The following is a 26,716-nucleotide window of genomic DNA, read 5'->3' on the forward strand; positions in this document are numbered from 1 at the left end:
ATACCACCAGCAGCGCTGAAGATACATTCTGAGAGAATGCTAGCTGCTGAGCATGACAAAACCTCCAATGTGTGACAGGCCACTCTTCCATTTTTGAAGACCAAAGTGCAAAAGGGTCCAAACTCCCCTTTATGACATTGATATTGAGCTCCAGATACTCCTGCACTATCCTTTCCAGTTGTTCACAACATATTAGACTTGTACTCTGTTCTGCTGGTGCACTGGCTCATCTACAAAATGTGTGAAACGACTCACAGAAATTGCTTATGCCCCTTACACTGCTAATTCTGCTAACATTTTTGCGATGACGCCTTGGCGTTCCCAGGGTTGGACGTCTAGAACTGCGATGCAGACTGTGAGATTCACTGTTGTCTTGGGGAAAACCACTCTTAAGATTATCTACAAGCATGTTTCGATACTCCAGCATGCACACGTCCCTTTCCATGGGGGAAGCATCTGGTTAAATATACTCTTGTACCGTGGATCTAACAGAGTGGCAACCCAGTAGTCAGCACTATTTCTAACCCTAAGAATATGGGAATCATGTTGAAGATAGTACAGCAAGAAGGCGCTCATATGTCGGGCACTGGCAGGGTAACACTCAAGGTTGCTTCCTCTGTTCCCTCCAGCCAACCACGGACAACAATGAAGGGATCATTATCTTCTTCATCTCCTGCCTGTTGCGCATCCATCACCTTTTCCTTCTCATGTGTGTGGCATGTGTGTGAGGTATCCCTGTTGTAGGTCCACCACCAGGCTTGCACGATTATCGCACACAGCCTTTCCTGACTCCCAGTTCAGTGGAGACAACTATTGCTCTAACTTGGCCTGCATAGCTGTCCTCAACTCTTGAGCTTTGCGACTGCGATTTCTAAGTCATATTAATTTAAACACTGCCTGATTGCGGTGAGCCCTGGCTGTGAATTACGGAAGTTGGGGGGATTCTAGCTGCACTGTTGGAACACGTGTCTAATTAAGGGGCAGGTTGAGGGCACAGGTGGATGCCCTAGAGGAGCAAGAAGCAGTGGAGGAAGGGTTAGATACATACATTTGTCTTGAAAACCTTGGGGATTCAAAGACTTGTGGGGCAGCCCCTTGACCGTCTGCCCCCAGAGCCACCAGAGTCACCCAGTGCCCAGTCAACGAGATGTAATACCCCTGCCCACGTTTGCTCGTTCAGGTGCTTGTGGCGATATGCACCCTCTCAGACATAGATTTTTTCAGGGAACAGTTGATGTTGTCTGTGACATGCTGGTGTAGCACAGGCACAGCTTTCTTAGAGAAGTAATGGCAACTGGGCAACTGGTACTGGGGGACTGCGAAGGCTATAAACCTTAGGAAACCGTCTGTATCCATCAGTCAGAAAGTCAGCATTTCCGTGGCCACCATATTGGAGATGATGGATTTCAAGCTCTTAGCTTTGGCATGTGTAGTAGGAAGCATTCTTTTACGTGACCACAACTGCGGGACCATGGGCTGGCTGCTGTGCTGAGAGAGGGTGGAGAACAGAGAACAGGACAAACTGTTGGACTGTGAGTGAGGTGCAGGCAGAGATGTTATGGTGGATTGATAAAGATGTTTTGTGCTAGGTGTTACAAAAGCAGCAGTCATGTCCACTTCCATAGTAGCTTTAGGGCTCTAACTCACCCCGACTGAAGGGGGTAAAAAAGGGAATTTTCTGCGGCCAGAGACCTGTGTGAGAAGACTTGGCACTGTGACAGAGGAAAAAGAAGAAACAGATGTGGTTGATGGGATGGCCGGTAGTTGACAAGGCCCCTTAGTCAGCATTTTAGTACAATGAGATTCCCACATTAAGGCATGTTGATCGTGCATGTGTCGGATCATGCATGTAGTTGTCAATTTAATGCAATTTTTGCCTCTACTGAGGTTTTTTGCAAGTTTGACAGATAACATGAGTTGGGTCATCCTTTGTGGTCTCAAAAAAGGCCCAGGTTAGGCAACCGTTGCCACTCCTGTGAACTTCACACTCGTGACCGGTGCTGGCCACAGTCAGAGCTGGAGCTGAGGATGCAGTGCTTGTCGTGGTTGCATCACTTCATGTCTGTGTGGGAAGCCGCAACATATCCTCCTCGTCTTCCTCCTCCTCCACCTCCTCTGCTGAGCTACTCAGCTGCATACTTCTGGGTTCACTCAAGTGGGATCTACAACCTCATTCTCAACCTCTCTGTTCTCACACTCCTCACCCTGAGAGTCACCCTTCTCCTATTGCTGCCCTTACACTACAGTACAGTCCACATATGCCTCTGTATCTGAGTCTAATCACGATCACCTCCACTCCCGGTGGTTAACATCTGGCGATGAAGGTCTGGATTCTGCTTGGACCCTACTTCTTTCAGCCACAAATCCAACATGAAAAAATTTTGGATATTGGTGCAGATGCTTTCTTCCTCAGCATTCTGTGAATCTTTGCAGCAGACTTCTGTTGCACATGGAATAGAATGTGTGAACAGCTCTGCAGAATGGCCCATCTTTGGTTCCCCACAGTCAGTTGGGTGTTTGGAAATTTGTGACGAGGGAGTAAACAAGGGTGATTGGGTTGCCACCACTGAGGATTATACTGAGTGTGATGTTAAGGTGGAGGAAGAGGAGGAGAAACCATCTGATGCAGTGCTTGCCATCCACTGGATCACATGCTTTTTCTAGCCCTCATCTACAAGGCATACCGCTGTGTGGATGCCAAAAAAGAAAGGGAGTCGAGTAGCCTGTCCAGTAACAGATGTTATCAGTGGTCTTTGGATAGGATGAGATGGTGTTTGTTCAGTTGAGCTTTTATTAACATTGACACCTAACCCATACACACATCAAACACCAATCCTATTCTCCCTTGCACCACGTCCTCACTTTTTACCAGTCATGTTGTATTTACTCTTCCCCTCTTTGGCCTGCTATTTCACAATCTTATGCCCACACCTGTCAGTCACGTATCACTAACTGATTAACCATTTATTTTCTTATATAGTGTGCCTGAACAACACTCTTATACCTAACAATTTTGATGAACAAATGTGGTCTCCTGATTCCTCACTGCAATACAGTTTTATCACAAATGAATTGGATTAGTAAATTGGACCTCCTGGCTGCACACCAATATTAGGCCTAACGATTTTAAAGTCAAAATCTGGCCTTCTGATTTCTCACTGAGACACGCTTTTATCATAATCTATTTGGATTAGCAATTTGGGCCTCCTGGCAGCACCCCAATATTAGGCCTAATGATTTTTAAGTGGAAATCTGGTCTTCTGATTTCTCACTGAAACATAATTTTGTCACAAACTATTTGGGCCTCCTGGCTGTTAGGGGTCGAGTTCACGCCTCTGCACAAGGGGAATCTCGGGCCATCTCCACTGCGGTCTCCCATTCTTATTCTGCCGCAGTGGAGCCTGCTCAGCGGAGACGTCGGTCCCAGCGTCTTGCTCAGTCTCACTCTGTGCAAAGGGTTGCTGCTGCTTTTCCAGCTTCTGCCATTGAAGGCAATGCTGGGCAGCGGTGAGCAGATGCTTTTGGGACTAAGTCCTGCTTTTCCCCTTCTGAGCATGCCAAGGGCAAGATCTCTCTTTGGAGATCAAGGGTCACATGCTCAGATACTGCAGCAATTCCCATTGGTCCTTCAGGAAGGTCCTGAAGGTGCTCAACTTCTGTAGTAGCTTCCCATTGGTCCTTCTGGGAAGGTCCTGTACATGCTTCAGCTATAAAAGGTTCGCATGACCGCACGGCCATGCGCTAGTGTCAATTTATGTATGAGCTCAGCGCCAGTGTGGTCGTGTTTGTATGCAGTCAGGGACCCGGCTGAAATAAGCCCATAGAATGCTGGCACCTCCGGCGAGGAGTTTCGTGTGTGTGTATTCAGGGACCCGGCTGAAATAAGCCCCTAGAATGCTGGCACCTCTGGCGAGGAGTTTCATGTGAGTGGATTCAGGGCTGGCGTATAGCCATTAGAATTCCAGCTCCACCGGAGAGGAGCTGCGTGTTTGCATTTGACTGCATGACCACTAACTGCTCTACTAAGTAGCTGTGTTCCTCTGTGAACTAAACAGGGCACAGCGTTTTTTTTGCTAACAGACTCTGTGAAGTAACAGAGTTTGTTTATAGTACTAAATTGTACGGCCATATCTAGCAGCAGGTTCTTTCCTGCACGGTGGATCCCGGGTTGCGAACGCACCTACTACTATTAATAAATATATATATTCGGTGCATTCCGCTAACCCCAACACAGGCTGCACCCCAATATTAGTCCTAATGATTTTAAGTGGAAATCTAGCTTTCTGATTTCTCACTGAAATACAGTTTTATCACAAACAATTTGCAGTAGCAACTGGGGCCCCCTTAGACTGCAACACAGTTTTTGCACAATCTATTTAGATGCTGGAAGATCAATTTCATACAGGACAGGATCCTATATAGCTAACTTCTGTGCATTGTGACACTGAGAAAATGGCGCCAGTCACAAGATCAAATGTAGAAATAATCCAGCTCCAAGAATCCCATAAAAGAAAATTTATTAGGCCTAAATTTATTGAAAAATCTTTTCTTGTCAGTTAGCCATTAAAAGGTATCAACCACTGAGGACTCTCAATTCTAAATATTTTTCTATCTACTGGCTAACACGGTACCAAGATATATTTCTTTCCTGTTGAAAAATCTTAAAATCCATCAACAAACAAAATTTTGTTTTATGTACTTCCTGGAGCTGGATTTCCTGGTCTGTGCATTGGATCCCTGGCTTCTTTTAGGCGAGTTGACTTTTTCCCCCTTTTTTTTTTTTTAGCAAAACAAGATGTCTGCTTTTTATGTGGCCAGGGTCATGTAACTTTGGCAGCCAATTATAGAAGACCTTGTGGATGGTTTCTGCGCCCTGATTGGCTGCCAGAATGTACACACATTAAGTTATTAAAGGAAAAAAAATTACCCTGAGCAGCTCCTCTGACATAGACACAATCCATCCCCTCATCAAACATGTCCTCCCGATCTCTCGCTCATCATACAGCACTACTATCCTAGCCAAAGTAATAACAAAAGCATTAGTTGAAATGCAATGATTTATGGAACTGTGACCAAATGTTGCCAACTTTGATTAAAGATGTTTGTGAAGCCAAACACTAATCCAAATGTATCAAGTAGCACATTCTGATATGTTTGGTAAATCACCGAATTTGAGATTGGCAAACGTTTTCTGAACAAGTTCGCTCATCTCTAGTAAGATGAGACCAAAATAGAACTTTTTGGTATCAACTCCACTTGCCGTGTTTGGAGGAAGAAGGATAAGTGCAGCCCCAAGAACACCTTCCCAACCATGAAGCATGATGGGGAAACATCATACTTTGGAGTGCTTTTCTGCAAAGGGGACAGGATGACTGCTTTGAAGGTAGGATGGATGGGATCATGTATCATGAGATTTTGGCCAACAACCTCCTTCCCTCAGTAACAGCATTATAAATGGATCATGGCTGGGTCTTCTGGCATAGCAATGACCCAAAACACACAGCCAGGGCAACTAACAAGTGGTTATGTAAGAAGAATTTCAAGGCCCTAGAGTTGCCTAGCCAGTCTTCATACCTGAAACCAATAGAATATCTTTGTAGGGAGCTGAAACTCAATGTTGCACAGTGACAGCCCCGAAACCTGAAATATCTGGAGAAGATCTGCATGGAGGAGAGGGACAAAATCCCTGCTGCAGTATGTGCAAACTTGGTCAAGAACTACTGGAAAAATCTGACCTCTGTAATTGCAAACAATGATTTCTGTACCAAATATTAACTTCTGTTTTTCTATTGTATCAAATACGCCAGCGGTCTTTCAACATCTCATAAATTACATGTTTTGCTCTCTGGTGAGTAGATTAGAGTAATTTTTCTGGATGATATCTTGATTTACTTGAGTACTCAGGAGGAGCACGGTGAGCATGTCTGACAGGATCTTCAGATTCTACGAAACAAACATTTACTTGCTAAGCTGGAAAAATATCCATTTGAAGTTTAGCAGGTTCAGTTATTAGGGCATTTGGTTTCTGCAAATGGATGGACCCCATTAAGGTGCAAGCTGTCCTTGATTAGGTTCAACTGAGTAACCTAAAAGCATTGCAGAGATTTCTGGACTTTGCAAATTTTTATCAGAAGTTCATTAAGAAGTTCTTTTCAATCATAGCCAAGCTCATTATAGACATAACCAAGAATGGAACAAACTTTTTTCCTGGTCAGCTGAGGCAGTGATCTTTCAAGATGTTTCTTCTGATCTCACAGCATTTTTCTCTAAGTCTCTTGATCTCAGTTAACCCGAAGTCTTGCTCCTATTCTTTGTCAAGGTAGACACTTCTGCTGCTGGAATGGGGGCTGTTCTTTCGCAAAAAAAGAATGAGTATCTATGTCCTTGTGAGTTTTACTCCCAGAAATTCTCTCAAGCGAAGTCTAACTATAATATAGGTGACAAAGACCTTCTGGAGGTTAAAAGAGCCTTTGAAGACTTGAGACATTGGATGGGGAAAGACAAAAAGATGCAGTTTTTACCGATCATAAGAACCTGTTGTTTATTGATGCTGCTAAGTGCCTAAACACCATACAGGCTCACTGGGCCCTTTTTTGCACGGTTTTATTTACTGTGACTTATCTTTCTGGATCTAAGGATATCAAGGCTGATGCTTTGTCCAGTAGCTTTGTCCCAGAGTTGAGGGATGAAAATTCTGTCAAGATTCTTAGCGAGGGAGTGGTCATGGGGTGCCCTGGGGAGAGATCTCACCCATATGTATTCAGGATGCTCAAGACAGTGCGACCGAAAGTTTGCCCATAATCAAACTTTATGTACCACACTGTTTACACTTAAATCTCGTTAATGAAGTGCATGATTCCATTTGGGCTGGACATCTGGGTTCCTCTGCCACTTGGAGATCTCTTTCTAAGTCATTTTGATGGCAGAGTGTTTGTAAGGATGTTGATTATGTCCGAAAATGCTCAGTCTGTGAAAAGGCAAAAGTCTCTTGTCAGGCTCCAGCGGGTTATCTCTTGCCTAACGCGGTTCTGTCTCAGCCTTTCATTCACTTGTCTATGGACGTTGTCACCGATTTGCCTAACTCTCGCTGTAATGCTGTTGTGTGGGTGGTAGTGGACTGTCATAGGAATCACTAAAATTTATAAAATATCCAGAAGGAGAAAGAGTGTACAATCTAAAAACCTTTTGGTAATAGTACCCAGAGCTTCCACTAGGAATTTCGGGGCCCCATACTGGCAAAATTTTCGGGCCTCCTTGAGACTCCGACCAGGCCCCACCCCTCGAACTGTCCACAGTCCCACCGCTATCTCTTGGAAAAACTCAACTTCTCCCCAATCACACATTAACAGTTCCCATCACCAGATCACACATATAGCCAGCAGCTTTTGTTTTGGTCAAAAGATTGTGCTGAAGCTAATCTGCTTATGTGAAAAACCGCACAATGCTGAAAAGTTGTGGACAGCGCTGAAAGAGCAGTCTGATATTTGGATGGCACCGCTGAACCTACAGCCAGGCATAGTTGTGTGTGACAATGACCGGAACCTGGTGGCTGCTCTGAGGCAAGGTAAGCTCACACAGGTACCTCGCCTAACCCATGCTGATTACAGCTACAGCTTCAGCCGCCCTTGTCATGCTACAGCAGTGCTTGCAGCTTCCGGCTCACCGACTGGTGTGTGATGTCCCCATGCGTTGGAACTCTAGACTGCATATGTTGGAAAGGATTTGTGAGCAGAAGAGGGCAGTTGTTGACTACCAGCATCAACAAGGCCATCAATATTCAGTTCAGACTCCACACATAAGACCTCAGGAGTGGACATGAATGTTAGACATATGTTACATCCTCCAAAACTTTGAAGACGGCACCAAGATGGTGAGCGGCGATGATGCCATAATTAGCATCACCATCCCGCTTCTCTGCATTCTGAAAACCTCTCTGCTCACAATTGAAGAGGACGCATTGCAAGCAGAGCACGAGGACATGGAGCAAGGAACCATACAAGGTGATTACATTCAGCCCAGCCTCATGTTGTCCCAACGTGGACTGGTAGACAATGAGGAGGAGGAGGAGGAAGAACAGGAGCTACTTTCATGCGCTATATACTGTACTACAAGCACAGCTGTAATACCGTCTGCTCAGCGGGGATGGCCTGAGGACAGGGAGGAGATGGAGGATGAGGAGGAGGAGGAGAAGGGCAGCATGGTCAGTCATCCTGTAGCGGAATTACTTAAAAAATTCCTATCTGAGAACGCTGGCAGCAGGCGTCAGAGTTTGTTGTACAACCAAGGAGTCCAAGCGAGAGAGACAGAAGTACAATCCAGCTCAGGCAGGGTAACAATGGCAAAGTTCTGGGACAGTTTTCTCAGACCCTCCCATCATGCCAGCACAGAGGCAAAGGGTGCTATCACAAGAAGTGCTATGTTTCGGAAGATGCTGTGGGAGTACCTTGCAGATCGTACAAACGTCCTCCGTGATTCCTCTGTGCCTTTTAATTATTGGGTATCTAAGCTGTACACGTGGCATGAACTGGCTCTCTATGCCTCGGAGGTCCTAGCCTGCACTGCTGCTAGCTTCTGTCAGCGCGGGTGTTTAGTGCCGCTGGTCTCTTCTAATTAGCTGCACATTATCTTGTGATGTAATAGCTACATAGCTACAAGGCTTTATATGAAAACCAGTGCAGTCATGTCTGTGGTCATATCAGTTTTCTGCTAGTGATGCAATCTGCTGCAACATATAAAAATGCATCTCTATTCACACAAATCAAATTGTGCAAATTATTCTCATTTTTCAGGACCTGCAAATTTCATAAATTTCTCCTCAAATTTGCATCGACAAGCAAAACAAATATAAGGATAAACATAATTAAAATACTTTTCTTATTCATCAGCAAGGGTACAGCTCTATCCTACTTTTGAGTTGAACAATGATGATTTAATTAGCAGATGGAAGGATACAGCGGCCACGTGTTCTTGACGCCCCCGGAAGAAGCTCGAAACGCGTGTTGGGGTGAGGGGACACCAGGCTTATCCACACACTAGGTAATTATCAACATTATTATGCCTTTACCTTTATTGTATATCATACGGTCCTAATACCATCATTGTATACTAGGGATGGTCATTGGTCTGCATAGGAGATGGAAACTATGTAGTGATTTATAGTGACAGGTCTGCTGTTTTTTCTGTTGGTTAAATCAAACACAGGATTATTTATGTCAATACAATCATTGTTGGGACGCTGAGCCCGGTTATATAAGGAGAAATGAGTAAGATTTTTAAATCCTGAATGGCTATTATTACTATGAAAGCCTTTATATAAGTAAGATGATAGATGTCAATAACAGTATATACTGTCCTATTGGTTGGGTATTTATGATGGACTATTGATTAAGTGTGGGGGATTTTCCATTAGATATTTCTGGCGTCCCTTTTTTATTATTATTTTTGTTGTTTATTGTCCTGCTTTGGCCTTAATAAAAATATTGGTTTTAAAATATCGTGTGGGATATCTTCCTTGTCCCAAACATTTAATGACATGGCATTTTTGTTGTTTTATTCATTAGCATGTGTAAAAAGCCATAAATGATTGTCTTTGGTGCCCCCTGGTGTTCAAATACAATAACTACAAAGTATGAACTAGAACTATACAAGTCCATTGCAATAAAATTATATACAGTATTTATTTTGTAAATTTTTAAATTAAGGTATTATTGAGTAGAATTACATAAATTGACAGATTATTCAGTCCAAACAGTGTAAAGGAATGAAACAGTAATTCAAACTCAGACTGCAAAAGAAGACATTGTATAAATTTTCAGTATCAGTTAAGCAGGTTATAAAAGTCCATTCGCTGTTGAAAAAAAAAACATATCTAAATCTAATGCTTTCTCATTTTTCAGTGAAGGGAAACCCTCCTGGAGCAATTAAGCATCCTCTGCAAAGAATCTACATCTACAGCTCCTCTCTCTCCCCTCTAAAAGACAGCTACCAAGAGAAAGGCTGGGCTCTCCACCTGAGGCTCATTGAACTGAATGGAAATCCTAAGATCTCACCTTTCCATGAGCAGAATACAGCTTTTGTAAATTTGCTTCCTCTTCCGCATCACAAGATGGGATATATGGGATTGTGTAGCATGCAGTGAACTCTAAGCACTGGTCGTAGGCATAAGGCCCAGCCTAAAGTGACCAGGTAAAGATGGATTGCTTCATGCAAAGAATCGGCTCCAGGTTTTCATGGGCTCAGGACAAAAGACTCTCATTGGACCCCTTTAACACATACCTCGATTAATGACGCACAGATGTGGCTGAGGATCTGTTTATACCAAGGAAGGTGACGGGCACAAGGGGGCATTCTTTGCGTCTGGAGGAGAGAAGGTTTTTCCACCAACATAGAAGAGGATTCTTTACTGTTAGGGCAGTGAGAATCTGGAATTGCTTGCCTGAGGAGGTGGTGATGGCGAACTCAGTCGAGGGGTTCAAGAGAGGCCTGGATGTCTTCCTGGAGCAGAACAATATTGTATCATACAATTATTAGGTTCTGTAGAAGGACGTAGATCTGGGGATTTATTATGATGGAATATAGGCTGAACTGGATGGACAAATGTCTTTTTTCGGCCTTACTAACTATGTTACTATGTTACTATGTTACAATGCCAAAGATTTCACTTACTTCTTACTGTACATTACATGAGTGATAGTCCTCCTTACAGTATTATGGACACCACATAGACCTCCATACAGTATTATGGGCACCAAATAGTCCTCCATACAGTATTATGGGCACCACACAGTCCTCCAGGGCCGGCGTCAGCACCCGGCACACCCGGGCAAGTGCCGGGGCCCTGGCGAGATGGGGGGCCCATTCACGGTACAGTACACTGAGGCTCCGGGGGTCCGGCGTTAGGGGCAGGCAGCTGCCTAGGGTCCCAGCTCCCCCAGGGGCCCTCAGCTAATGGCACATCACGCAGCCACTATGGGGCCCCTGTGAGGCAGGGGGGCCCGCCTATCACCAGTGCCGACTCTCCGCCACCGCATTGAACTTTCTTTTTCTATTGTTCAGCTAACAATAAAATGCCTACTGGTAACTGAGGAAGAGGGAGTAGGTCACAAAAATTGGCATATAAGGGGTTGACTTATATAAAGCCCCTCTGCTGTATGGTATTGTAGAATTTACAACAGCTATCACTCATGTAAGAAGTGAAATCTGGCATTGTACTATACCTATATTTCTCTGCTGTATCCGTGCATTATGAATCATGGTATGTGTTAAAGGGGCCCACTGAGACTCTTTCGCCCGGGGCCCTCAAAAACCTGGAGCCGGCCCTGCAGTCCTCCATGAAGTATAATGAACCCCATATATTGCTACAGAAAAATCAGCCTCATATAATGCTCCACACAAAATAATGGACTCCATATAATGCTGCATACATAATAATGGACCTCATATACTGCTCCATATAGAATAATGCACCATATATAATGCTCCATACAGAATAATGAGCCCCATATAATGCTCCATATAGAATAATGGACCCCACTTAATTCTCCATTCAGAATGGGCCCCATATAATTGTCCATAGAGAATAATGGGCCAGATACATAGTAACATAGTAACATAGTAACATAGTTAGTAAGGCCGAAAAAAGACATTTGTCCATCCAGTTCAGCCTATATTCCATCATAATAAATACCCAGATCTACGTCCTTCTACAGAACCTAATAATTGTATGATACAATATTGTTCTGCTCCAGGAAGACATCCAGGCCTCTCTTGAACCCCTCGACTGAGTTCGCCATCACCACCTCCTCAGGCAAGCAATTCCAGATTCTCACTGCCCTAACAGTAAAGAATCCTCTTCTATGTTGGTGGAAAAACCTTCTCTCCTCCAGACGCAAAGAATGCCCCCTTGTGCCCGTCACCTTCCTTGGTATAAACAGATCCTCAGCGAGATATTTGTATTGTCCCCTTATATACTTATACATGGTTATTAGATCGCCCCTCAGTCGTCTTTTTTCTAGACTAAATAATCCTAATTTCGCTAATCTATCTGGGTATTGTAGTTCTCCCATCCCCTTTATTAATTTTGTTGCCCTCCTTTGTACTCTCTCTAGTTCCATTATATCCTTCCTGAGCACCGGTGCCCAAAACTGGACACAGAACTCCATGTGCGGTCTAACTAGGGATTTGTACAGAGGCAGTATAATGCTCTCATCACGTGTATCCAGACCTCTCTTAATGCACCCCATGATCCTGTTTGCCTTGGCAGCTGCTGCCTGGCACTGGCTGCTCCAGGTAAGTTTATCATTAACTAGGATCCCCAAGTCCTTCTCCCTGTCAGATTTACCCCTTTACCCTGTCAGATGTAATGCTTCATACAGAATAATGGGCCCCATATAATGCTTCATACAGAATAATGTACCCAAAATAATGCTCCATACAGAACAATGGGCCACATATAATGATCCATACAGGATGTGCCCCATATGATGCTCCATACAGAATAATGGACCTCATATAATTCTTCATAGAAAATGGGCCCTATATAATCCTACAGAATAATGAGCCCCATATAGTGTTCCATACAGATTAATGGATTACTGGACGCCATTTAATGCTGCATATAGAATAATGGAACCAAAAATATGCATCATACAGAATAATGGACCACATACAATGCTCCATAGAGAATATTGGACCCCATACAATGCTCCATACAGAATAATGAACCCCATATAATAATTCATATGGAATAATGGACGCCATATGATGCCCCATACAGAATAATGGGACCCATATAATCCTTCATAGAAAATAATGGGCCTCACATAATGCTCTATACAAAATAGGGAACCCCATACAATGTTGCATAAAGAACAATGGACCCCATATAATGATCCATACAGCATAATGAGCCTCATATAATGCTCCTTACAAAATAATGGATCCCATATAACACTCTTCACAGAATAATGGATCCCATATAATGCTCCATACAGAATAGTGGGCCCAATATAATTCTCCATACAGAATGGGCCCCATATAATGCTCCATACAGAAAAATGGGCCCCATATAATGCTCCAAACAAATAAATGAAGCACAAATAATGCTCCATATAGAATTATGGACTCTATATAAAGCTCCATACAGAATAATGGACCCAAAATAATGCTCCATACAGAACAATGGGCCACATATAATGATCCATACAGGATGTGCCCCATATAATGCTCCATACAGAATAATGGACCTCGTATAATTCTTCATAGAGAATGGGCCCAATATAATGCTTCAAACAGAATTATGAGCCCCATATACTGCTCCATACAGATTAATGGATTACTGGACTCCATATAATGCTCCATATAGACTAATGGACCCAAAAATATGCATCATACAGAATAATGGACTCCATACAATGCTCCATAGAGAATAATGGATCCCATACAATGCTCCATACAGAATAATGAACCCCATATAATAATTCATACAAAATAATGGACCCCATATAATGCTTCACACAGAATAACGAATCCCACATAATTCTTCATAGAAAATAGACCCTATACAATGCTTCATACAGAATAATGGGCCCCATATGATGCTTCATAGAGAATAATGGGCCTCATAAAATTCTCCATACACAATAATGGACCCCATATAATGCCGTCTACAGAAAAATACAGGCCATATAATGATCCATGCAAAATAATGGACCAAAAATAATGTTTCACAGAGAACAATGGGCACCATATAATGATCCATTAACCCCTTTCTGCCATTAGACGTACTATTCCATCCATGTGAGGTGGGCCCTACTTCCCAAGGACGGAATAGTACGTCATAGGCGATCGGCCGCGCTCACGGGGGGAGCGCGGCCGATCGCGGCCGGGTGTCAGCTGCTTATCGCAGCTGACATCCGGCACTATGTGCCAGGAGCGGTCACGGACCACCCCCGGCAAATTAACCCCCGGCACACTGCGATCAAACATGATCGCGATGTGCCGGCAGTACAGGGAAGCATCGCGCAGGGAGGGGGCTCCCTGCGGGCTTCCCTGAGACCCCCGCAGCAACGCGATGTGATCGCGTTGCTCCGGGGGTCTCCTACCTTCCTCCCTGCAGCAAGTCCCAGATCCAAGATGGCCGCGGATCCGGGTCCTGCAGGGAGGGAGGTGCCGTACCAAGTGCCTGCTCAGAGCAGGCACTTGGTAATGCTGCAGCGCTCTGAGACAGATCGGTGATCTGTCAGAGTGCTGTGCAAACTGGCAGATCACCGATCTGTATTGTCCCCCCCTGGGACAAAGTAAAAAAGTTAAAAAAAAATTTTACAAGTGTGTAAAAAAAAAAAAATCCTAAATAATGAAAAAAAATAAATAAATATTATTCCCATAGATACATTTCTTTATCTAAATAAAAAAAAAACAATAAAAGTACACATATTTAGTATCACCGCGTCCGTAACGACCCGACCTATAAAACTGTCCCACTAGTTAACCCCTTCAGTAAACACCGTAAGAAAAAAAAAAGAGACAAAAAACAACGCTTTATTATCATACCGCCGAACAAAAAGTGGAATAACACGCGATCAAAAAGACGAATATAAATAACTATGGTACCTCTGAAAGCGTCATCTTGTCCTGCAAAAAACAAGCTGCCATACAGCAACATCAGCAAAAAAATAAAAAGTTATAGTCCTCAGAATAAAGCGATGCAAAAATAATAATTTTTTCAGTAAAATAGTTTTTATTGTATAAAAGCGCCAAAACATAAAAAAAATGATATAAATGAGGTGTCGCTGTAATCGTACTGACCCGAAGAATAAAACTGCTTTATCAATTTTACCAAACGCGGAACGGTATAAACGCCTCCCCCAAAAGAAATTCATGAATAGCTTGTTTTTGGTAACTCTGCCTCACAAAAATCGGAATAAAAAGCGATCAAAAAATGTCACATGCCCGAAAATGTTACCTATAAAAACGTCAACTCGTCCCGCAAAAAACAAGACCTCACATGGACTCAAATATGGAAAAATTATAGCTCTCAAAATGTGGTAACGCAAAAAATATTTTTTGCAATAAAAAGCGTCTTTCAGTGTGTGACGGCTGCCAATCATAAAAATCCGCTAAAAAACCCGCTATAAAAGTAAATCAAACCCCCCTTCATCACCCCCTTAGGTAGGGAAAAATAAAAAAATTAAAAAAATGTATTTATTTCCATTTTCCCATTAGGGTTAGGGCTAGGGCTAGGGCGAGGGTTAGGGTTAGGGCTAGGGCTAGGGTTAGGGCTAGGGTTAGGGCTAGGGCTAGGGCTAGGGTTAGGGCTAGGGTTAGGGCTAGGGTTAGGGCTAGGGTTAAGGCTACAGTTAGGGTTAAGGCTACAGTTAGGGTTGGGGCTAAAGTTAGGGTTAGGGTTTGGATTGCATTTGCGGTTGGGAATAGGGTTGGGATTAGGGTTAGGGGTGTGTCTGGGTTAGAGGTGTGGTTAGGGTTACCGTTGGAATTAGGGTTAGGGGTGTGTTTGGATTAGGGTTTCAGTTATAATTGGGGGGTTTCCACTGTTTAGACACATCAGGGGCTCTCCAAACGCGACATGGCGTCCGATATCAATTCCAGCCAATTCTGTGTTAAAAAAGTAAAACAGTGCTCCTTCCCTTCCGAGCTCTCCCGTGTGTCCAAACAGGAGTTTACCCCAACATATGGGGTATCAGCGTACTCAGGACAAATTGGACAACAACTTTTGGGGTCCAATTTCTCCTGTTACCCTTGGGAAAATACAAAACTGGGGGCTAAAAAATTATTTTTGTGGGAAAAAAAAGATTTTTTATTTTCACGGCTCTGCGTTAAAAACTGTAGTGAAACACTTGGGGGCTCAAAGTACTCACAACACATCTAGATAAGTTCCTTGGGGAATCTAGTTTCCAATATGGGGTCACTTGTGGGGGGTTTCTACTGTTTAGGTACACTAGGGGCTCTGCAATTGCAATGTGACGCCTGCAGACCATTCCTCGGGAAAATACAAAACTGGGGACTAAAAAATATTTTTTGTGGGAAAAAAATTTTGTTTTATTTTTACGGCTCTGCATTATAAACTTCTGTGAAGCGAAGCTCTTGGTGGGTCAAAGTGCTCACCACACATCTAGATAAGTTCCTTAGGGGGTCTACTTTCCAAAATGGTGTCACTTGTGGGGGGTTTCAATGTTTAGGCACATCAGTGGCTCTCCAAACGCAACATGGCGTCTCATCTCAATTCCTGTGAATTTTGCATTGAAAAGTCAAACGGCGCTCCTTCCCTTCCGAGCTCTCCCATGCGCCCAAACAGTGGTTTACCCCCACATATGGGGTATCAGCATACTCAGGACAAATTGTACAACAACTTTTTGGTTCCAATTTCTTCTCTTACCATTGGGAAAATAAAAAATTGGGGGCGAAAAGATAATTTTTGTGAAAAAAAAATGATTTTTTATTTTTACGGTTCTGCATTATAAACTTCTGTGAAGCACTTGGTGGGTCAAAGTGCTCACCACACCTCTAGATAAGTTCCTTAGGGGGTCTACTTTCCAAAATGGTGTCACATGTGGGGGGTTTCAATGTTTAGGCACATCAGTGGCTCTTTAAACGCAACATGGCGTCCCATCTCAATTCCTGTCAATTTTGCATTGAAAGGTCAAACGGCGCTCCTTCCCTTCCGAGCTCTCCCATGCGTCCAAACAGTGGTTTACCCCCACATATGGGGTATCAGAGTACTCAGGACAAATTGTGCAACAACCTTTTGGTTCCAATTTCTTCTCTTACCATTGGGAAAATAAAAAATTGGGGGTGAAAAGATAATTTTTGTGAAAAAAAAAAGATTTTTTATTTTTACGGTTCTGCATTATAAACTTCTGTGAAGCACTTGGTGGGTCAAAGTGCTCACCACACCTCTAGATAAGTTCCTTAGGGGATATACTTTCCAAAATGGTGTCACTTGTGGGGGGTTTCAATGTTTAGGCACATCAGTGGCTCTCCAAACGCAACATGGCGTCCCATCTCAATTCCAGTCAATTTTGCATTAAAAAGTCAAATGGCACTCCTTCGCTTCCAAGCTCTGTCATGCGCCCAAACAGTGGTTTACCTCCACTTATGGGGTATCGGCGTACTCAGGACAAATTGTACAACAAGGTTTGGGGTCCATTTTCTCCTGTAACCCTTGGTAAAATAAAACAAATTGGAGCTGAAGTAAATTTTTTGTGAAAAAAAAGTTAAATGTTAATTTTTATTTAAACATTCCAAAAATTCCTGTGAAACACCTGAAGGGTTAATAAACTTCTTGAATATGGTTTTGAGAACCTTGAGGGGTGCAGTTTTTAGAATGGTGTCACACTTGGGTATTTTCTATCATATAGACCCCTCAAAATGACTTCAAATGAGATGTGGTCCCTAAAATAAAATGGTGTTGTAAAAATGAGAAATTGCTGGTCAACTTTTAACCCTTATAACTCCCTAACAAAAAAAAATTTTGGTTCCAAAATTGTGCTGATGTAAAGTAGACATGTGGGAAATGTTACTTATTAAGTATTTTGTGTGACATATCTCTGTGATTTAATTGCATAAAAATTCAAATTTGGAAAATTGCGAAATTTTCAAAATTTCGCCATATTTCCGTTTTTTTCACAAATAAACGCAGGTAATATCAAAGAAGTTTTACCACTATCATGAAGTACAATATGTCATGAGAAAACAGTGTCAGAATCACCGGGATCCGTTGAAGCATTCCAGAGTTATAACCTCATAAAAGGACAGTGGTCAGAATTGTAAAAATTGGCCCGGTCCATAACGTGCAAACCACCCTTGGGGGTAAAGGGGTTAAGGATGTGCCCCATATAATGCTCCATACAGAATAATGGACCCCACATAATTCTCCATAGAGAATGGGCTCCATATAATACTCCATAGAGAATGTGCCCCATATAATGCTCTCCACAGAATAATGTACCCCATATAATACTCCATACAGAATGGGCCCTATATAATGCTTCGCAGATAAAAATGGCCCCCATATAATGCTCCACAAAGAAAAATGGACCCCATATAATGCTGCAAACAAAATAATGGTCCTCATATAATGCTGCACACAGAATAATAGACCCCATATAATGCTTCTTCCAAAATAATGGACCCCATATAATGCTCTCCACAGAAAAATGGACCTCATATAATGATCCATACAGAATGGGCCCCATATAATGCTTTCCATAGAATAATGGAACCCATATAATGTGCCTTACAGAATAATGGACCTCATTTAATGTGCCTTACAGAATAATGGACCCCATGTAATGCTCTCCACAGAATAATGGACCCCATATAATACTCCATACAGAATGGGCCTGATATAATGCTGAATACAGAATGGGTCCTATATAATGCTTCACAGAAAATAATGTGCCCCATACAATGCTCCATACAGAATAATGGACCCCATATAATGCTCTATACAGAATAATGGACCCCGTATGCGCCTTACAGAATAATGGACCTTGTATAATGCTCTACACAAAATAATGGACCACGTATAATGCTCCATGCCCTCACGTGTTCTCTCTGTCCTCCTTGTAGGTAGGACACTAACCCGTATGACAGGTGGCTCGAGCCTTTTTACAGGGTCTCTATCGACCCGGGCTCTATGCGCCACTGTGCCTCCAGGTGTCAGGGCGGAAAGGTGACTTGTAATCCAGCTGTCCTGCCTGTTTCTGCTGTGAGCCATGAAGTCCCTCACAACCTCGGTCTTCCTGCTACCGTTGTCTGCGCTCTGTAGGGAGGTAGCCCAGTCGCAGCTATTCTCCCCAGTTCTCACTCTCCTGCACTTCACTTCTCCTACATGCTCTCTACAATTCGTTTGGCTTTCTCTTCTTCCCCTTACAGGAGCTGCAGACTTCTCGTGGCTGCACGGCCCCTCTACTCCCTTCTCCTCTGTCTCTCTGACAGAAACTAACTCACTTTCCCTCCAGACCAGAATATATATAGGGGAGCCACCCAGAAGCTGGATCAGAGCTCCCCCTTCTGGCCTGGAGTGTGAACTGTTGTGAATTCTGTGGCTGAGTTCACTTCTGTGGTCACAAGTGGTATTGCAGTCTCTGGGCTTCCTCCCTCAGGTGTTTTGGTGAGCTCGTTGGCTGCCTTGCTATTTAGCTCCACCTGAGTCTGTCTTCCTTGCTCCTTGTCAATGTTCCAGTGTTGGATCTGAGCTACTGCATCTTTCCTTGGGCCTGCTGCTCTGCTAGATAAGTGCTTCTAGTTTGTTTTCTGTTTTTTTCTGTCCAGCTTGCTATTGTCTTTTGCTGGAAGCTCTGAGAAGCAGAGGGGTGCACCGCCGTGCTGTTAGTTCGGCACGGTGGGTCTTTTTGCCCCTTTGCGTGGTTTTCGTTTTAGGGTTTTTTGTAGACTGCATAGTTCTCTTTGCTATCCTCGCTCTGTCTAGAATATCGGGCCTCACTTTGCTGAATCTATTTCATTCCTACGTTTGTCTTTTCATCTTGCTAACAGTCATTATATGTGGGGGGCTGCCTATTCCTTTGGGGTATTTCTCTGAGGTAAGTCAGGCTTGTATTTCTATCTTCAGGCTAGTCAGCTCCTCAGGCAGTGCCGAGTTGCATAGGTAGTTGTTAGGCGCAATCCACTGCTGCTTATAGTTGTGTGAGGATAGATCAGGTACTGCAGTCTACAGAGATTCCACGTCTCAGAGCTCGTCCTATTGTTTTTGGTTATTGCCAGATCTCTGTATGTGCGCTGATTACTGCACGCTGTGTTGCCTGATTGCCAGCCATAACAGTACAAGGAGCCCCACCAATGATTCCCAATAGAGGGAAAAAAGAAATCCTGACATCATTTTTTTTTCTTAGCTCTGTCTTCAGTCTTTTTTTTCCCCTAGACATTAGAGTGCTTCAGGACACAGCTGTGGACATGGATATTCAGGCTCTGTGCTCCTCAATGGATAATCTCGTTGTAAATGTACAAAAGATTCAAGATACTATTGATCAGAAATCGATGCTAGAACCAAGAATTCCGATTCCTGATTTGTTTTTTGGTGACAGAACTAAGTTCCTGAGCTTCAGAAATAATTGTAAGCTATTTTTGGCCTTGAAATCTCATTCTTCTGGTAATCCTATTCAACAGGTTTTGATTATTATTTCTTTTTTGCGCGGCAACCCACAGGACTGGGCGTTTTCTCTTGCACCAGGAGATTCTGCATTGAGTAATGTTGATGCATTTTTCCTGGCGCTCGGATTGCTTTACGATGAGCCTAATTCAGTGGATCAGGCTGAGAAAAATCTGCTGGCTTTATGCCAGGGTCAGGATGATGTAGAAGTATATTGTCAGAAATTTAGGAAATGGTCAGTACTCACTCTGTGGAATGAATCTGCACTAGCGGCTTTGTTCAGAAAGGGTCTCTCTGAAGCTCTTAAGGATGTAATGGTGGGATTTCCTATGCCTGCTGGTTTGAATGAGTCTATGTCCTTGGCCATTCAGATCGGTCGTCGCTTGCGCGAGCGTAAATCTGTGCACCATCTGGCGGTACTGCCTGAGAGTAAACCTGAGCCTATGCAGTGCGACAGGACTATGACTAAAGTAGAACGGCAAGAACACAGACGTCTGAACAGACTGTGTTTCTATTGTGGTGATTCTACTCATGCTATTTCTAATTGTCCTAAACGCACTAGGCGGTTCGATAGCTCTGCCGTTATTGGTACTGTACAGTCCAAATTCCTTTTGTCCATTACCTTAATGTGCTCTTTGTCATCGTATTCTGTCATGGCGTTTGTGGATTCAGGCGCTGCCCTGAATCTGATGGATTTGGATTATGCTAAACGTTGTGGATTTTTCTTGGAGCCTTTGCGGTGTCCTATTCCGTTGAGAGGAATTGATGCTACACCTTTGGCCAAGAATAAGCCTCAGTACTGGGCCCAGCTGACCATGTGCATGGCTCCTGCACATCAGGAAGTTATTCGCTTTCTGGTACTGCATAATTTGCATGATGTGGTCGTGTTGGGGTTGCCATGGCTACAAACCCATAATCCAGTATTGGATTGGAACTCTATGTCGGTAACCAGCTGGGGTTGTCAGGGAGTACATGGTGATGTTCCATTTTTGTCTATTTCGTCATCCATTCCTTCTGACATCCCAGAGTTCTTGTCGGACTTTCAGGATGTATTTGAAGAGTCCAAGTCTGATGCCCTACCTCCGCATAGGAATTGTGATTGTGCTATCGATTTGATTCCTGGTAGTAAATTCCCTAAGGGTCGTTTATTTAATTTGTCCGTACCTGAACACACCGCTATGCGCAGTTATGTGAAGGAGTCCCTGGAGAAGGGACATATTCGCCCATCGTCGTCACCATTGGGAGCAGGGTTCTTTTTTGTAGCCAAGAAGGATGGTTCGCTAAGACCGTGTATTGATTACCGCCTTCTTAATAAGATCACTGTTAAGTTTCAGTATCCCTTGCCATTGATTTCTGACTTGTTTGCTCGGATTAAAGGGGCTAGTTGGTTTACTAAGATTGATCTTCGTGGTGCGTATAATCTGGTGAGAATCAGGCAGGGAGATGAATGGAAAACGGCATTTAATACGCCCGAGGGTCATTTTGAGTATCTGGTGATGCCGTTCGGACTTGCCAATGCTCCATCTGTTTTTCAGTCTTTTATGCATGACATTTTCCGTGAGTATCTGGATAAATTCTTGATTGTTTACTTGGATGACATTTTGATCTTCTCAGATGATTGGGAGTCTCATGTGAAGCAAGTCAGAATGGTTTTCCAGGTACTGCGTGCTAATTCCTTGTTCGTGAAGGGATCAAAGTGTCTCTTCGGTGTGCAGAAAGTTTCATTTTTGGGGTTCATCTTTTCCCCTTCTACTATCGAGATGGATCCGGTTAAGGTTCAGGCCATCCAGGATTGGACTCAGCCGACATCTCTAAAAAGTCTGCAGAAATTCCTGGGCTTTGCTAATTTTTATCGTCGCTTCATCTGTAATTTTTCTAGCATTGCCAGACCATTGACCGATTTGACCAAGAAGGGTGCTGATTTGGTTAATTGGTCTTCTGCTGCCGTGGAAGCTTTTCAGGAGTTGAAGCGTCGTTTTTGCTGTGCCCCTGTGTTGTGTCAACCTGATGTTTCTCTTCCGTTCCAGGTCGAGGTTGATGCTTCTGAGATTGGTGCAGGGGTGGTTTTGTCACAGAGAGGTTCTGGTTGCTCAGTGTTCAAACCATGTGCTTTCTTTTCCAGGAAATTTTCTGCTGCTGAGCGTAATTATGATGTGGGCAACCGAGAGTTGCTGGCCATGAAGTGGGCATTCGAGGAGTGGCGTCATTGGCTTGAGGGTGCTAAGCATCGCGTGGTGGTATTGACTGATCATAAGAACTTGACTTATCTCGAGTCTGCCAAGCGCTTGAATCCTAGACAGGCCCGTTGGTCGTTATTTTTTGCTCGTTTTGATTTTGTGATTTCATACCTTCCGGGCTCTAAAAATGTGAAGGCGGATGCTCTGTCTAGGAGTTTTGTGCCCGACTCTCCGGGGTTATCTGAGCCGGCGAGTATCCTCAAGGAAGGAGTCATTGTGTCTGCCATCTCCCCTGATTTGCGGAGAGTGTTGCAGAAATTTCAGGCTAATAAACCTGATCGTTGTCCGGCCGAGAAACTGTTCGTCCCTGATAGGTGGACTAGTAAAGTTATCTCTGAACTTCATTGTTCGGTGCTGGCCGGTCATCCAGGAATCTTTGGTACCAGGGAGTTGGTTGCTAGATCCTTCTGGTGGCCATCTCTGTCACGGGATGTGCGTGCTTTTGTGCAGTCCTGTGGAATTTGTGCTAGGGCTAAGCCCTGCTGTTCACGTGCCAGTGGGTTGCTTTTGCCCTTGCCGGTCCCGAAGAGGCCTTGGACATATATTTCGATGGATTTCATTTCTGACCTTCCCGTTTCTCAAAAAATGTCGGTCATTTGGGTGGTCTGTGATCGCTTTTCTAAAATGGTCCATCTGGTGCCCTTGGTTAAATTGCCTTCCTCCTCTGATTTGGTGCCTTTGTTCTTCCAGCATGTGGTTCGTTTACATGGCATTCCTGAGAATATTGTTTCTGACAGAGGTTCCCAGTTTGTCTCGAGGTTCTGGCGAGCCTTTTGTGGTAGGATGGGCATTGACCTATCTTTCTCCTCGGCCTTCCATCCTCAGACTAATGGCCAGACCGAACGAACCAATCAGACCTTGGAAACATATCTGAGATGTTTTGTTTCCGCTGACCAGGATGATTGGGTGTCATTTTTGCCGTTGGCTGAGTTCGCCCTTAATAATCGGGCCAGCTCGGCTACCTTGGTCTCTCCATTTTTCTGCAATTCTGGGTTCCATCCTCGTTTCTCTTCAGGACAGGTTGAGTCTTCGGACTGTCCTGGTGTGGATTCTGTGGTGGACAGGTTGCAGCAGATCTGGACTCAGGTAGTGGACAATTTGACCTTGTCCCAGGAGAAGGCTCAGCTTTTCGCTAATCGCAGACGCCGTGTGGGACCCCGACTTCGTGTTGGGGATTTGGTTTGGTTATCTTCTCGTCATATTCCTATGAAGGTTTCCTCTCCTAAATTTAAACCTCGTTTTATTGGTCCATATAGGATTTCTGAGATTCTCAATCCGGTGTCTTTTCGTCTGACCCTCCCAGACTCCTTTTCCATACATAATGTATTCCATAGGTCGTTGTTGAGGAGATACGTGGCACCTATGGTTCCATCTGTGGAGCCTCCTGCCCCTGTTTTGGTGGAGGGGGAATTGGAGTATATTGTGGAGAAGATTTTGGATTCTCGTGTCTCTAGACGGAAACTCCAGTATCTGGTCAAATGGAAGGGTTATGCTCAGGAAGATAATTCCTGGGTTTTTGCCTCTGATGTCCATGCCCCAGATCTTGTTCGTGCCTTTCATGTGGCTCATCCTGGTCGGCCTGGGGGTTCTGGTGAGGGTTCGGTGACCCCTCCTCAAGGGGGGGGTACTGTTGTGAATTCTGTGGCTGAGTTCACTTCTGTGGTCACAAGTGGTATTGCAGTCTCTGGGCTTCCTCCCTCAGGTGTTTTGGTGAGCTCGTTGGCTGCCTTGCTATTTAGCTCCACCTGAGTCTGTCTTCCTTGCTCCTTGTCAATGTTCCAGTGTTGGATCTGAGCTACTGCATCTTTCCTTGGGCCTGCTGCTCTGCTAGATAAGTGCTTCTAGTTTGTTTTCTGTTTTTTTCTGTCCAGCTTGCTATTGTCTTTTGCTGGAAGCTCTGAGAAGCAGAGGGGTGCACCGCCGTGCTGTTAGTTCGGCACGGTGGGTCTTTTTGCCCCTTTGCGTGGTTTTCGTTTTAGGGTTTTTTGTAGACTGCATAGTTCTCTTTGCTATCCTCGCTCTGTCTAGAATATCGGGCCTCACTTTGCTGAATCTATTTCATTCCTACGTTTGTCTTTTCATCTTGCTAACAGTCATTATATGTGGGGGGCTGCCTATTCCTTTGGGGTATTTCTCTGAGGTAAGTCAAGCTTGTATTTCTATCTTCAGGCTAGTCAGCTCCTCAGGCAGTGCCGAGTTGCATAGGTAGTTGTTAGGCGCAATCCACTGCTGCTTATAGTTGTGTGAGGATAGATCAGGTACTGCAGTCTACAGAGATTCCACGTCTCAGAGCTCGTCCTATTGTTTTTGGTTATTGCCAGATCTCTGTATGTGCGCTGATTACTGCACGCTGTGTTGCCTGATTGCCAGCCATAACAGTGAACATGTTGCATGCTTGGGTTTACCTGATAAAGAAGATCCTTCCTCGCGTCCAAGCGTGACATCAAACGAAAAAGAAGAGAGACATTGCATAAATGCATGCACACCTATATATATGAATAATAAGATACAACTTTAGTAGAGAACCAGCAGATATAAAATGTAAAAACATTAAAAACATATCCAATAAGGATCAAAAAAGACAACACACCAATCACTTATATAATGTAAAGCAGAAACCCACAGCAAAATACAATTATATAAATATATATGTAAACCCAAGTGAGCCAAGTATACGCTGTAGGTTCAATGATCAGACCACAAACCCTGATAGCATAAGGGCGTCCCCAGAGCTATCATAGAACAATGGTAAATAAGATCAGATAACTGTAATAACGCATATAGATAACCCAGGGCAAATAGAAAAATAATTAACAAAAACCAGCAGGGGGGGCCACCTAAAAGGCAATAATCAATAAATGTATAACCAGCAGCTATGGTATAAGCATGCTATGGCAGTAACTGAAGAATGGCATGACCCAGAAAGATCAAAAATATTCACCGATCAATGATCATTGTTCATTATTTTTCTATTTGCCCTGGGTTATCTATATGCGTTATTATGTACATTTGTGGCCTGCTGGAGGACATTTTGCAGGGCTCTGGCAGTGCTCCTCCTGTTCCTCCTTGCACAAAGGCCGAGGTAGCGGTCCTGCTTCTGGTTTGTTGCCCTCCTGTCTCCTGGTAGCGCCTCCAGCATCTGAACACTACGCTCACATTCAGGTGCCATCCTGGATGAGCTGCAATACCTGTGCCAGTTGAGTGGGTTGTGGAGCCCATCTCATGCTACCTCAAGTGTGAAAGCACAACCAACATTCAAAAGTGAACAAAACATCAGTCAGAAAGCTTTGTTACTGAGATGTGGTCTGTGGTCCCCACCTGCAGAATCACTCCTTTATTTTTTTGAGCAGTGTATATTTCTTGTCTGGATATACCCTGGCTTTCCATGTTTTGGGATTTCGGCTAAACTTTGACAGCGGCATTTATCATGAGCTTCCAGCAATCGTGCCGGAAATCCGTCTATTGGTGACCCCATCACATGATTGCGGGTCACCGATGGGTTGGTATGAAAACCAGAAGTCTCCTGCAGACATCTATTGTTGTCACTGCTGGATTGCTATGACCACCGCCTGTGGTTGGAGCTCATAGCAAGTGAGTAATTCTGCTATATAAATGCAATGTGATCATAACCTGTATATATCATGACTAAGGGTGCTGTGCCACCTGAAACGCGTAGATAGTGCTTTTATCTATATTGTGCTGATGTTTTATCCTCTGCTTCTAACATGAAGTGAATAAAGTACCAAGTTTTTACTTTTCACTACCTCGTCGAGCTGGAATTCTTCTTTTGTTCTCTGATAACCTGTATATAGCAGAGCCCATGGAGACTATTGAAGCATGCTAAAAGTAAAAAAAAAAGGCTTTGAAAAATATTTTAAAAAATTTAAAAATATAAAAGTTCAATTACCCCCCTTTTGCTCCATTCAAAGTAAAACAGTAAAAAAAATCAAACATACAAATATTTGGTATTGCCTCTTTCAGAATCTCCCTTTCTATCAATATAAAAAAATTAGCCCGATCGCTAAACAGCGTAATGAGAAAAAAATTCAAAACGCCAGAATTACGTTTTTTGGTAGCAGCAAAATTGCATTAGAATGCAATAACAGGTGATCAATAGATTGTATCTGCAACAAAATGGTATAATTAAAAACGTCACCTCGGCATGCAAAAATTAAGCCCTCACCCAACCCGAGATCATTAAAAAATGGAGCCGCTACGGGTATCGGAAAATGTCGCAATTTTTTTTTTTGTTAACAAACTTATAATGACCTGGAGAATCATAATGTCACGTTAGTTTTAGAATTTAGTGAACTTCGTGAAAAAATAGAAAAAACTGTGGGATTACATTTTT

The sequence above is a fragment of the Ranitomeya imitator genome, chromosome 1 (genome assembly GCF_032444005.1).
Source record: "Ranitomeya imitator isolate aRanImi1 chromosome 1, aRanImi1.pri, whole genome shotgun sequence".
Taxonomy (NCBI): Eukaryota; Metazoa; Chordata; class Amphibia; order Anura; family Dendrobatidae; genus Ranitomeya; species Ranitomeya imitator.